The sequence below is a fragment of the Panthera onca genome, chromosome D3 (assembly GCF_046562875.1).
Source record: "Panthera onca isolate mPanOnc1 chromosome D3, mPanOnc1 haplotype 2, whole genome shotgun sequence".
NCBI lineage: Eukaryota > Metazoa > Chordata > Mammalia > Carnivora > Felidae > Panthera > Panthera onca.
In genome coordinates, this window is record NC_138350.1 from 26,470,154 (window position 1) to 26,483,120 (window position 12,967).

General features: G+C 43.3%; 1 protein-coding gene across 8 annotated transcripts in view; it reads right to left on the minus strand.

Annotated features, from left to right (window-relative positions):
* Nucleotides 1-12,967, minus strand: part of SGSM1 (small G protein signaling modulator 1) — a 496,957-nt gene that overhangs the window by 457,569 nt on the left and 26,421 nt on the right. The window contains exon 1 of one of the 8 annotated variants that reach the window (XM_081790749.1): nucleotides 9,654-9,675. The exons of the other annotated variants lie outside the window; for them this stretch is intronic. The gene's annotated coding sequence lies outside the window, so the exon portion shown is untranslated. Of the gene's footprint in view, nucleotides 1-9,653; nucleotides 9,676-12,967 lie in introns of those variants that run through there. 8 annotated transcript variants of the gene reach the window in all.

The following is a 12,967-nucleotide window of genomic DNA, read 5'->3' on the forward strand; positions in this document are numbered from 1 at the left end:
AATATTTATAAGATGTTTTTGTTTTAACTGTGTATTTTGGTTCTATGGTAATCTGTTTCCTACACTTGACCATGAGCTCCTCAGAGAAGCTCTGTGTCATTCATCCCTGCCTACTCAGAGGTACTCAGAGGACACTCAAATGTTAGTCATAACTTAGGTGGTCCTGTTTATCTTTCCATAGCTCTAGAAATTATCTCATTCAAATATGGCAGACATCATGGCTGAAATGTATTCTGTAGATCCCATAGGGTCTGCTCAGATGCCTGTGTTCTCACTGAGACATGAGGTATCTTTTTGCATCTTTTCCCCTGCCCTATCTTAAGCTTTTTGCCATTTCCTTTTATCGTTGTTAACACGGTATAGCTGTTTCTCCTAACTTGTATAATAATCTGTCACAGAGCATTATGGGGTCCCTCAGTTTTCCTTTTCTAAACTGAAATGTAAAGATTTAATAAATTGATTGGTCATTGAGAAGAAGCTCTAAAACTGAAACACGAGTAATTAAGAAAGAAACTGAAGAAAAGGCAGCAGAAAGGACTGACCATGAATGTAGTGTTGCAGAAGAAACATATTGTTAAGATGCATGTACGTATTATGGTAGGGTGGTAGGCTCTTATATTGATGGTCTCCAATGAATCATGGCTCCCAGAGGTTATGATTTGTCATGGTTCCCTCCCACACTGACTCTGGGTTTGGCTATGTGACTTACTTGGTCCAATGGGACATTAGCAACTGTGACACAGCCAAAGGTTGATAAGTTCTTGTACATTGGGATTGGCTTGGAAGCAAGAGAGCTCAGGTTTTTATGGACTTGGGGTTCATAATGCTGATGGTAAAACTCTTTGAAGTAGTTACTTTATCATTGGCTTTCATTAAGTTTCTTAAAAAATTTTAATTTTATTTTAGAGAGAAAGCGCAGGGGAAGGGGGCAGAGGGAGAGAGAGACAGAGAAAGAGAGAGAGAGAGAATCTTAAGCAGTCTCTTTGCTCAGTGTGGAGCCAGATGTGGGGCTCAATCCCACGACCCTGGGATCATGACCTGAGCAGAAATCAAGAGTTAGATGCTCACTGGACTGGGCCACTCAGGTGCCCCTAAGTTCCTTTTTATATAATAAGGTGAATTTCTCCTTTTCTGTAGTATAGCAATACCTAAAAACATGGCTCAGGAAACAGCAGAAGACAAGTTGGAAAATACTGGAGAAAAGAAAAATAGAGGTTTCCTTAATGGAAGTGTTGGAATTTGGGAGAACACATTAAACAGAAGAGGAAAAAGGAGATCTTGAAGGTCATGCTCAACATATGGAAAGGATAAAACAGCAACAACAACCAGAATGGACAGCTTATGGAGTGGGACTTTAAAAGGAGGGAAATAATTTAGTAACTAATTAGCTGGAGAGAGTGACTAGAGTCTTAAAAAAAATCTAACAGGTGGGGTGCCTGGGTGGCTCAGCTGGTTAAGCATCTGACTTCAGCTCAGGTCATGATAAACATAAAAAAAAAACATTAAATAAACATAAGTAAACATTAAAAACATTTTTTAAGTCCCATTCAATAGTGAAAATATTTCTGATAATAATAGCCCTTATTGAATTTCATGTGTTTTAAATAATTTCACACATATTAAATAATTTAATCCTAAGAACTCCACGAGCGAAGTACTATCTTCTCCCTTTGACAAGTGGAAAATGTGACCGATAGAAGCTAAGTAACTTGCCCCAAATCACACAGGTAGTAAGAGGTAGAGCTGGGATAGGAACCCAGGCACAGTGGCCTCAAAGTCCATACTTTTTTAAAAAAAATTTTCTTAACGTTTATTTTTTATTTTTGAGACAAAGAGAGACAGAGCATGAACGGGGGAGGGTCAGAGAGAGGGAGACACAGAATCTGAAACAGGCCCCAGGCTCTGAGCTGTCAGCACAGAGCCCAACGCGGGGCTCGAACTCACAGACCAGGAGATCATGACCTGAGCCGAAGTCGGCTGCTCAACCGACTGAGCCACCCAGGCGCCCCTATAGTGTTGTGGTCAGAAAAGATGCCTGATATTTTTGAATTTGTTGAGGCTTGTTTTGTGGCCGAATATGTGTTCTATTCTGGAGAATGTTCTGTGTGCACTTGAAAAGTATGTGTATTCTGCTGTTTTAAGATGGAATGTTCTGAATATGTCTGTTAAATCCATCTGGTCCAGCGTGTCATTCAAAGCCACTGTTTCCTTGTTGATTTTCTGTTTGGATTATCCATCCATCCATGTAAGTGGGGGGGTGTTAAATTTCCTTACAATTACTCTATTACTATCGATTATTTCCTTATGTTTTTTATTAGCTGATTTATGTATTTGAATGCATAAATACAATTGTTATATCCTCTTGTTGGATTGTCCCCTTTATTATACAATGTTTTTGTCTCTTGGTACAGTTTTTGTTTTAAAGTCACTTTTGTCTGATGTAAGTATTACTACTCCAGGTTCCTTTTGACTTCCATTTGCATGACAAATGTTTCTCCATCCCCTCACTTTGGATCTGCAGATGCCTTTTGGTCTGAAATGAGTCTCTTGTAGGCAGCATATAGATGGATCTCTGTCACCCTATGTCGTTTGATTGGACCATTTAGTCCATTTACATTTAAAGTAATTATTGATAGATATGTACTGATTGCCATTTTGTTAAGTGTTTTGTGGTTGTTTCCATAGATTTTCTCCGATCTTTTCTTCTCTTGCTCTCTTTCATGGTTTGTTGGCTTTCTTTAGTGATATATTTGGATTCCGTTCTCTTTATTTGCGTATCTGTTACTGGGTTTTGATTCTTGGTTTGGATATAACATCTTCTGTATATAGCAGTCTATATTAAGTTGATGGTCACTTAAGTTTAAGCCCATTCTCTTTTTTTCCCCAGGGGTAGAATTTAGTGATTCATCACTTACATACAATATCCAGTACTCATCACAAGTGCCCTCCTTAATACCCATCACCCATTTAGCCCATCTGCCACCCACCTCCCTCCATCAACCTTCAATTTTTTCTCTATAGTTGAGAGTCTCTTATGGTTTGCCTCTTTCCCCACCCCCTTCCCCTATGTTCAGCATTTTTGTTTCTTAACTTCCACATACGAGTGAAATCAAACGATATTTGTTTTTCTCTGATTTGATTTGCTTAGCATAATACACTCTAGCTTCATCCATGTATCCACATTGTTGCATATGCCAAGATTTCATTCTGTTTTAGTATTTATTAAAATTTTTTTACTGTTTATTTATGTTTAAATTTTTTTTTAAGTTTGCTTATTTTTCACAGAGAGAGAGAGAGAGAGAGCGCATGGGTGAGGGAGGGGCAGAGAGAAGGAGATACAGAATCTGAAGCAGGCTCCAGGCTCTGAGCTGTCAACACAGAGCCCAATATGGGGCTTGAACTCACAAACCATGAGATTATGACCTGAGCTGAAGTTAGATGCGTAACTGACTGAACCACCCAGGTGACCCAGATTGTTGACATTTTAATTACTATGTGTCTAGGTGTGGACATCCTTGGGTTGAATTTGTGGGGGGATCTTTATGCCTTCTGAAACTGGATGTCTATTTCCTTACCCAGATTAGGGAAGTTTTCAGCTATTATTTCCTCAAAAAAAATTCTGCCCCCTTTTCTTCTTCTGAGAACACGATAATGCAAATGTTTTTATGTTTAATGGAATCGCTGAGTTCCCTAAGACGGTCCTCAATTTGCATAATTTTCTTTCCTCTCCTTCGCTCATTACTTTCCATTACTTCTGCCTTCTAGGTCATTAATTAATTCCTCTGCTTCACCTACCCTGTTATTTATTCTACCAAGTGTATTTTTATTTTCATTTATTGTGTTCTTGCCTTCTGATTGGCTGTTTATCTCTGTGTGAAGGGGTCTTACTGATGTCCTATGCTCTTTTCTCAAGTCCAGGGAGTATCTTTACAATCATTAAATTCTCTATCAGACATATTATTTATATCCAGTTTGCTTAGATATCTTACTGTGGTTTTGTTCTGTCCTTTCATTTGGGAGATATTTCTTTGCCTTCTCACTTTTTCCTCTTCATTGTGTCTATTCTTCCGTGTTAGGAAAATCAGCGACTTCTCTTACTCTTAACAATAATAGCCTTATGAAGAAGAGGTACTGAAGTGCCCTGCAGTGCAGTGTCCCTTCTTCCCTAGGGCCTGGGGCGTCAGGGAATGCCTCCTATGTGTGTTGCCTATGTGCTCTTCTGTTGGGTCTTGGCCTCCTTTTTTCTTCAGTCCAGTTGTCTGCAAAGTCTGTCTTTGCCTATTGTGGGCAGTATTTGGTCCCCAGCAGGAGTGGGATGCATTTTAACAAGGTGTGCAGTTGTCTCCTTGCGAAATGAGACGTGCCCCTGCTGCTGCAGGAACCGAGGCCCTGCAAGACCTGTGGGTCCAGAGATGGGGTAGACAGGGTTTGGGCCGATCTTCCAGGGGAGGGGCCCTGCATGACTGGGAAGGGAAGATCTGGAGAACTGAGGGGTTGGGGGCTTGGTGCAGACAAGTTATGTAGTATAAGCATAGCACTGTTCCCCACAGATGGCCGTTGTTTATGCTGGGGGCAGGGGAGGGAAATGGCACCTGCCTGCTCCTTTGGTCTTGGAGGGGTCTTTCCATGATCCTTGTCTCTCTGGGCCACACTCGGATATGAGCAAATCACTCTTCCTCCTGTCTGCACCCTGCGTTTTTCAAACTGCTGCTTCTATGTTATATCTGCATGGGCTGTTGATTGTGCTCTCTCTCCCTGAGCCCAAGGCTGGAGCCTGCTAATTTTTAAAATTCCAGGTTTTAAGACCCTCCTGGTTGCTAGAGCTCATGAAATTCGTCCCCTCTCTCTTTCAAAGGTAATGTTATGGGGATTTGTCCCCCTCGTCGGTTGGATCCCCAGTGTGAGAGACTGTTTCATGCCCTTGTCTGCACCACCAGCTCCCTCTCCACCAAGTATGGCTTTGGTCTGTTTTGCTCCTAGATCATGTCTTCACTCTTCCAACCTTCTTCAATGTGGCCTCTTCTCTACCTGTAGTTGTGGAGTTTGTTCTGCCAGTCTTCAGGTCATTATCTGGGTTAGTTGCACTGCTGTGAGTATTGTCTAGTTGTATCCAGGGGGGGAGGCAAGCTTAGGGTCCTCCTACTCCCTCTTCACAACCAACCAGAAATAACCTGTTTCATGAAAGATTGATGAATCTCTCCTGTGACTTATCTGGGTCCTAGTGCCTTTAAGAGATTGAAATGTTTAACAACCAGTTCAATTTTATTGATACTATCGGGTGAATCAGGTTTTAAATTTCTTTTTCAGCCAACTTGAAAATTTTTCTAAAAATATGTTTATATTATTAATTTTTTAAATGTCATAACATTTTCATTTGTTGTTTTTAAATTAAAAAATTCTGTTCTTTGTCTGTACTTATGGCCCTTTTCCATTCCTAATATTAATTTGTGCCTACTCTCTTTTTTCCTTAGGAAGGCTTTTAAAACTTTTTTCTATTTGCCACTCTTTTAAGAGAAGCAGGTTTTGATTTTGCAGCTTAACTCTATTTTAAAATTCTTTGATCATTGTTTATTTAATTTCTCCATTGCCTTTATTTCCTTCTTCCAACTTTTGAAATTCTTTTCTGACTTCTTAAGTTCACTGCTTTTTGTTTTATAATAAATGCATTTCAAACTATGACTTTTCACTTAAGTACTTGGTTAATGACTCTATAGTTTTTGATAGGTAGTGTTCTAAAGATAAATTTTCAAAAGTTTACTAATTTCCTTAGAACTTATCCTATTTTATGTCATCTGTTTTTTAAAAATTTTTTATATACATTTATTTTTGATAGACAGAGAGAAACAGAGCACAAGTGGGGGAGGGGCAGAGGGAGAAGGAGACACAGAATCCGAAGCAGGCTCCAGGCTCTGCGCTGTCAGCTCAGAGCCCGATGTGGGGCTCCAACCCACAAACCGCGAGATCATGACCTGAACTGAAGTCGGAGGCTTAACTGACTGAGCCACCAAGGTGCCCCTTATGTTTTCTGTTTACCAGGATTTCATCCCCACTTGCTTTTTCTACTTTTATTCTTTGCTCCTTTTGTTTTTCTTAATTCTCATGGTTTCCTTTAAAAGGTGCTCTTAAATTTTTAACATGTAACTTAGTTTTACATTTCTCCATCAAGTTCTAAGGTTAATTATTAATTCTGATCTCTTCCAAAAGCAACAAAAATATTTATAATTTTTTAAAGTGTATTTGTTTTGAGAGAGAGAGAGACAGAGAGTGCACACGAGTGAGCATGAGTTAGGGAGGGGCAGAGCGGGAGGGAGAGAGAGAATCCCAAGCAGGCTTCTCTCTGTCAACACAGAGCCAAACGTGGGGTTGATCTCACAAATTGCAAGATCATGACCTGAGCCAAAGCCCAGAGTCGGATGCTTAACAGGCTGAGTCAACCAGTTGCCCCAAATAATTTTTTATTTCAAGTTGAAACACCTTGCCATCAGCTTTCCTCGTTATCTAGAATTTTAATTCTGATTTTTCTGAATACATCCATGGAAATTATTGTGGTTATTTTTTTCACACTCAGTACTTCATTTAGTTTAACTGTGTTTTTCAAATGTGAATTTCCTTCCTTCCTTCTTTGAATCAGTTTTATGGCTGATGTATATTCTTCAGTAGTGACATTTCTTCACAAATGTCAGTGAGGAGTAAACTCTTATTTTTTCAGAACTGAATACATGTTGAATTTTCTTTCTTCTTGAATGATATTTTATTATGTATAGAATTCTAGGTTAGGAGTTCTTTAGGTACATAAGAGGTATTTTCCCACTACCTTTTGGCATTTATTTTTGCTGATGAGATCTCTGCTACTAAGCTGATTGCTGGTTGTTGTTGTTGTTGTTTTGTAGGTAATGTGACATTAAAAAAAAAAGTAGAGGGGCATCTGGCTGGCTCAGTCGGTGGAGCATGTGACTCTTGGTCTCAGGGCTGTAAGTTTGAGCCCAACGTGGGTATAGAGATTGCTTAAAAATAAAATCTTAAAAAGAAAGAATAGAATTTATTTTTTAGAGTAATTTTGGGTCCACAGAAAAATTAAACAGAAGGTACAGCAATTTCTCATATGCCTCCTGCCCCTATACACATGTGTCTCCCTCATTATCAATACCCCCCTCACTAGAACTATAAAGAGGAAAAAGTGAATCTCCTCTTTTCCCTACACCACTCCCCTTTTCAACTTGCCAGTTTTCACTCTGTTTCATTGTTATCAGTTTGGTGTGCATCCTTCCTGAACTCTCTATGTACACACACACACACAGAGTGTAACAGTACATCTATATAATAATACAAATGTAAATACACATTCATATATATGTGATTGTGATAGTCAGTTCTATGCATTAATTTGGCTAGGCTATATAGTTCCAAGTTATTCCATCAACACTTACCTAGGTGTTGCTTTGAGGGTGTTTTGTAGATGTGATTAAAGTCCATAACCAGTTGATTATCAGGAAGGAAGATTATCCTAGATAATCTGGGTGGACCTGATTCAGTTATTTGAAAGGTCGTGAGAACAGAAGACCTGCATCTTCCCTGAAGAAGAAATTCTGTCTAGAGGAAGCAGTTTCAGTTTGTGCCTGACAGTTGCAGACAGTTCCCCTCCTGAGGGCCTGCCCTATGATTTTCCGGCTTGCCTAGCCAGCCCTGAAAATTGCATAAGCCAAGTCCTTGCAATAAATCTCTTATTATATATTTCTTACTGATTCTCTTTCTCCAGTTGAGCCATGATTGACATATATATTTCTGTAACTTGCTTTTTCACTAATAAAATCTCTTAGAGACGGCATTATATTTAACTGCTGAATAATAGCATGTAATATGACTTCAATGTGTCTCATCTGATCATCCTGTTATTGGTGGGTATTTTAGTTGTTTAGATTCAAATATAAATCAGATTCAAACTTGTTTTCATTGGCTACTTTGGAAATTTGCTTTACTGACTTCTTGTATTATTGCTATAATGAAATCTAATACAAATTAGGTTCTGCTCCTTTGCTGATAGTTATTTTTTTCCTTTGAACGCTTTTAAGATATTATTCTTTTCCTGTAATATTTCATAAGACCATATTATTGGGGAGGAAAAAAATTTCCTTCTTCCCTTCAACATTATTTGGCTGGTCTCATAATTAAATTACCATATGACAGATAAGCAGGAAAAAAGAAATTTAATTACATATGTATGAGGAGCACCATGAAAATATGATACTCAGGGGCAAGCTGAGGAGTTGCTGTGTATAGACCATCCTGAGCTAAGGAATGGGATAGGAGCCTGGAGATTCAGAGGGGAGGAGGTGATTCACAGCACAATAAGGAGAGCAGATTTTTGGTAATTAGGTGTTTGCCCTACCATACAGCTATAGCATTCAGATAAAAAAAATATCTCTGATAACAGCTGGTAACAGAACTTCCCCAGCCCTTCAGTACACACTGTTCAGTTTTAGGACGAAACATCCCCTCACAAAGTGTGGTCTATAGCTATTGTACTTTGCAGCATGGCCAAACCATAGCAAACCGACTCTCCCTGGCCTTATTTCCAATGGGAAGTTAAGGAAGAAGGATTTGGCATTCCAGTTTGATAAAGTTCTAACCTCTTGAGCCTGTCTCCTTCCATTGCTAGAGAGTCTATCTAGACCCACCGCATATCACACAGGAGCATGATCCCAATGAGAGTGCTATGTAGTGGTTCATGATGTCCCCATTAGGTGACACACATCTAGAGAAATCATGCTTTTTTTCATGGAAGGCATATATCATCAGATCCTCTACTGCTGAGCAACAAAACAAAACAAAGGGCAAAGAATATCTTGAATGCCTACATTCAATTACAGGGGAATTTAATTTTCTAAACATTCAAAGATATCCACTGTATGATTCTAACTATATGACACTCTGGAAAGAGCAAGACTATGGAGGTAAGGGTTGGGGTGAATGTAGGGATAAAGGGGCACAGCACAGAGGACTTTTAAGGCAGTGAAACTCTTTGACACGATACCACAAAGGTGGTTCTCATCATTACACATTTGTTAAAACTCATAGAACGTATAACACCAAGGCTGAACACTACTGCAAATTACAAACTTTGCCTGAAAATGATGAGTTAGTGTCCATATAAAATGCACCACTGTTGTCAGGGTGCCTGGGTGGCTCAGTTGGTTCAGCGTCCATGTCTGGATCTGAGCTCAGGTCATGACCTCATAGTTCATGGGATCAAGTCCTACATCAGGCTCTGTGCTGACAGCACAGCATTCTTTCTCCCCTCTCTCTCTGCCCCTTTGCTGCTCACACACATGCATGCTCTCTCGCTCAAAACTAAACAAAGGAACTGAAAAATATATACTACTAAAAATGGACCACTGTCGTGCAACATGTTGACAACAGTGGAGGCGATCCGTGCGATGGAAATCATGGCACCACACATGCTGACATTGCAGTGCTGTGTAGACGTGGATGGACACATTTGGGTTATGACAGGTAAAAGCCTGGCTCTGATGTCAGACAGACCTGGGGGTGAAGTCCCTGGCTCCTCACCCTGTCGGCTGTGTGCTCTTGAGCAACTCACGCCTCCCCTCCAAGCTCGGGTTCTCTGTCTGTAAAGTGGGGACAATCACACTCACCTCAGAAAGTTACCTGTACACACAAGGTACGGCACAGAGTAGCCCCCAGCAAATGGACGTTCTGATTCCTGAAACGATGTACCCCAAGAAATACAGAATTCAGAATCAGCCACCAACTCACTACTGTAAGCCGTGCCTTCTGACTGCAGATCTGGAGTCAATGGGCACTAGAAGCCTTTTGCCCAAATTTGCAAGGTTCTGTCCCTGCCCCCCTGAAGCACCAAGTGGGATGCCACACAGGTCCCTCCGTTCAGGCGTTGGCCTTGGCCTCATGTCAGGCAGAAAGCTCATTCCATGCCCCAAACTCGGCTGCTCCCAGGAGAGAGGATGCAGGCCCACACCTCTGGTCACCAGGGGCAAATATACCCACCCCACCCCACCCCCACCCCTCGGCCAATAATCCAAACTAGACTGACATGGGTGGGACCTCCAAGGACGCTCCTTCTCCACATGTGGAAACTGAGTCCTCGAGAGGGGAAAGGACTTGTACAGGGTATCGAGGGAGCTGCTGGCAGAGCTGGGACCAGGGTCCCAGCTGGAGCCCTGCCCAGAGGCAAGTGCCTTGTTCACACATTCTTCTGCCTGTGGCCCCCACTCCCAGTTGAACAGCCAACCATTTCCTTGAAAACACAGCCATTCTAGGTGCAAACATCTGCAGAGCACATATTACAGCTAGGTTTGGTTAAACAATGAACAAAGAGTCTGCAGGTTTTTAACCCGAAGGCTTTTGGGGGAGGTGCTAGAGACACCCTCCCCTAACACAGTCATCAGAATACTGTAGGTCTGTATGTTTTGTTGGAAGGTGGTCTATCTACATAGAGCTTTCTTCAGGTCCCCACAGGGCCTCTAAGAGGGCTAAACTGAAAACATCTGGGCCTTTCTGAGGAATTCCACACATCCCACCTTATTGAGAAATGCTAGAATGAGGGGTGCCTGGGTGGCTCAGTCGGTTAAGCGTCCGACTGTGGCTCAGGTCATGATCTCACGGTCTGTGAGTTCCAGCCTCGCGTTGGGCTCTGTGCTGACGTCTCAGTGCCTGGACCCTGCTTCAGATTCTATGTCTCCCTCTCTCTCTCACCCTCCCCCATTCATGCTCTGTCCCTCTCTGTCTCAAAACTAAATAAACGTTTAAAAAAAAAAAAAAGAAATGCTAGAATGTACGGTCAGCCCTGGAGGTGATTCTTTCAACAACGTGGGACATGCCACACCTAGAGACCTATACGTAGACATATGCCCGAGCTTTCTGAGCAGGGAGGGGCAGCAACAGGTCCAGGCTTCAAGCCTGTCCTTTGGTGGCTGTCTGCCACCAGGCAGGGAGGGGCTTCTTGGTACTCAGTGCTGATACCACATGCGGACACCCTCAACACACATACACAGGCAGATATGAAGCCAGCCCCCAAGGTCTGAGGGCATTTATGGTCTCAGGCTGAGGACTCAAGATACAGGGGTGAGGGAGCTCAGCATTGACAGGGACCCAGATGTGAAGTGACATAAGGAAGGCAATAGACACACATACAATCACACATACATGGTCACGGCCACACAGAGACTAATGCATCACACAGATACACCTCATACTCATGAAAACATATAAACACACAGACCCATGTACACGTAAAAAGAAGATATACTTGGATATCTCCAGACCGATGCACAGACATGCTCAGAGGGACATACAGCCACATGTCCTCGCCCACATAGGCGTGTGCATGCTTTACAAACACGCACACACACAGTCCAAGCATCTAAATGCTTCCCGGGAACCAACCACTATGGATTCTGCACTCTGCGGGCAGTCCAGGGCTAGAACCTAAAGGCTGGACTGGGTTCCCAGTTGGCCCCAAGGAGAGGGAAGGGGCAGAGGGAGAGTTGAGCCTTGCTGGCTTCTCACTCCACTGCATGTGGGGGTGGGGTAGGGGGTAAGGGAAACCCACCTGCCAAAACAGCAGGTGACAAGCTCACAAATGGAGTAACCCACTTGCCAGGGGCTTTCAGGAATGGGGGGCGGGGGGAGTCTCTTGGCTCCTGGGGGTGGCTCCAAGCACTGAGAATTTGCGGGAAAGGGGAGATCTGGGATGAGGGGCATTTTTCCACAGTGAACCTTTCCCCCCTTCCGAAATCTGGTCTTCCTTCTGCAGCTCCATTCAGCCCCCCACCACCCAATACACCCAGTCAGCACCCCTAGGCGCTTGCCTCACCTTACTGAGATCCAACCACCGGCTCCTCCACAAGAGGAGGTCCTACCCAGACATATCCAGGGGTGCCCCACACCCGGGGGGCCCTCCCGCTGCACCCACTCCTGCACACTGCATAAAAACATCCAGAGTCCCCCTATACTCCAACCCCCAAACTCACCTGCCTCCAGTTCGGCGGGAAGTAAATACCCAGCCAGGTGAGCCCCAAACCGGAAATGGCCGTCCCAGCCACGACCACGGGCCACCTCTCCTTCAGAGACTCTTCCCTGGGTGCTTGAAAGCCCCCTCCCCCAGGATCGCTACCCCACCCCCGCCTCCTTCTGGACGGTGCGCAGCAGCCTCTGTGGAGTGTCCACCTCTGTGGGACGAGACGAGAGGGCAGCCGGTCAGCCAAGCGCTGGGGGTGGGGGCCCGGGGCTGCCCTCCCGCTGCTCCCACGCCCTGTGTCCACTTAGCTGAGGCGCCAGAGACCATGGCCGCGCGAGCTACATTCTCAGCCCAGACTGCCTGGGTGCCAGCTCTCTGGCTCCGCAGCTGCATCCGCAGGGGGGGGGGGTGGGGGCGGGGCCGAGCATCCAGTGACTTCAGGCCACCCAAGGCAGCCGCCCCGCACCTCCGGCCAGGAGCCGCCGCCGCCCCTGTTTACGTTAGGCTGCTTTAGCAAGGGTTACGGGCTCTGATGGCCATGCACTCCAAAATCCTCAAATATCTTTTGAATCCTCAAAAACAAAATCCAAAAAAAAAAAAATCTCCTACTAAATTTCCTACTTTAAAAGCAATTACACATAAAAATCAAAAAGTATATATATATATATAAAAAACAGAACATTAAAGCAGAAGCCCTTGTATATGCTCTCTGGATCTAAACTACCTTTTCGGCCTCATTTGGCCATTAACTCTATAAACTGAGCATGGAAGGTCAGGGTTAGGATACCGGAATGCTGACCTTACCAACAATATAAACAGTCGATTAACGCAGGTTTATTCTTACACTATAAACTAAAGAAAAGGTTACTAAGAAATCGGAAGGAAGGGGTGCTGGGTGGCACTGTCAGTTAAGGGTCAGGCTCTTGACTTTGGCTCAGGTCATGATCTATACTTCTTGCGTTCAAGTCCCAT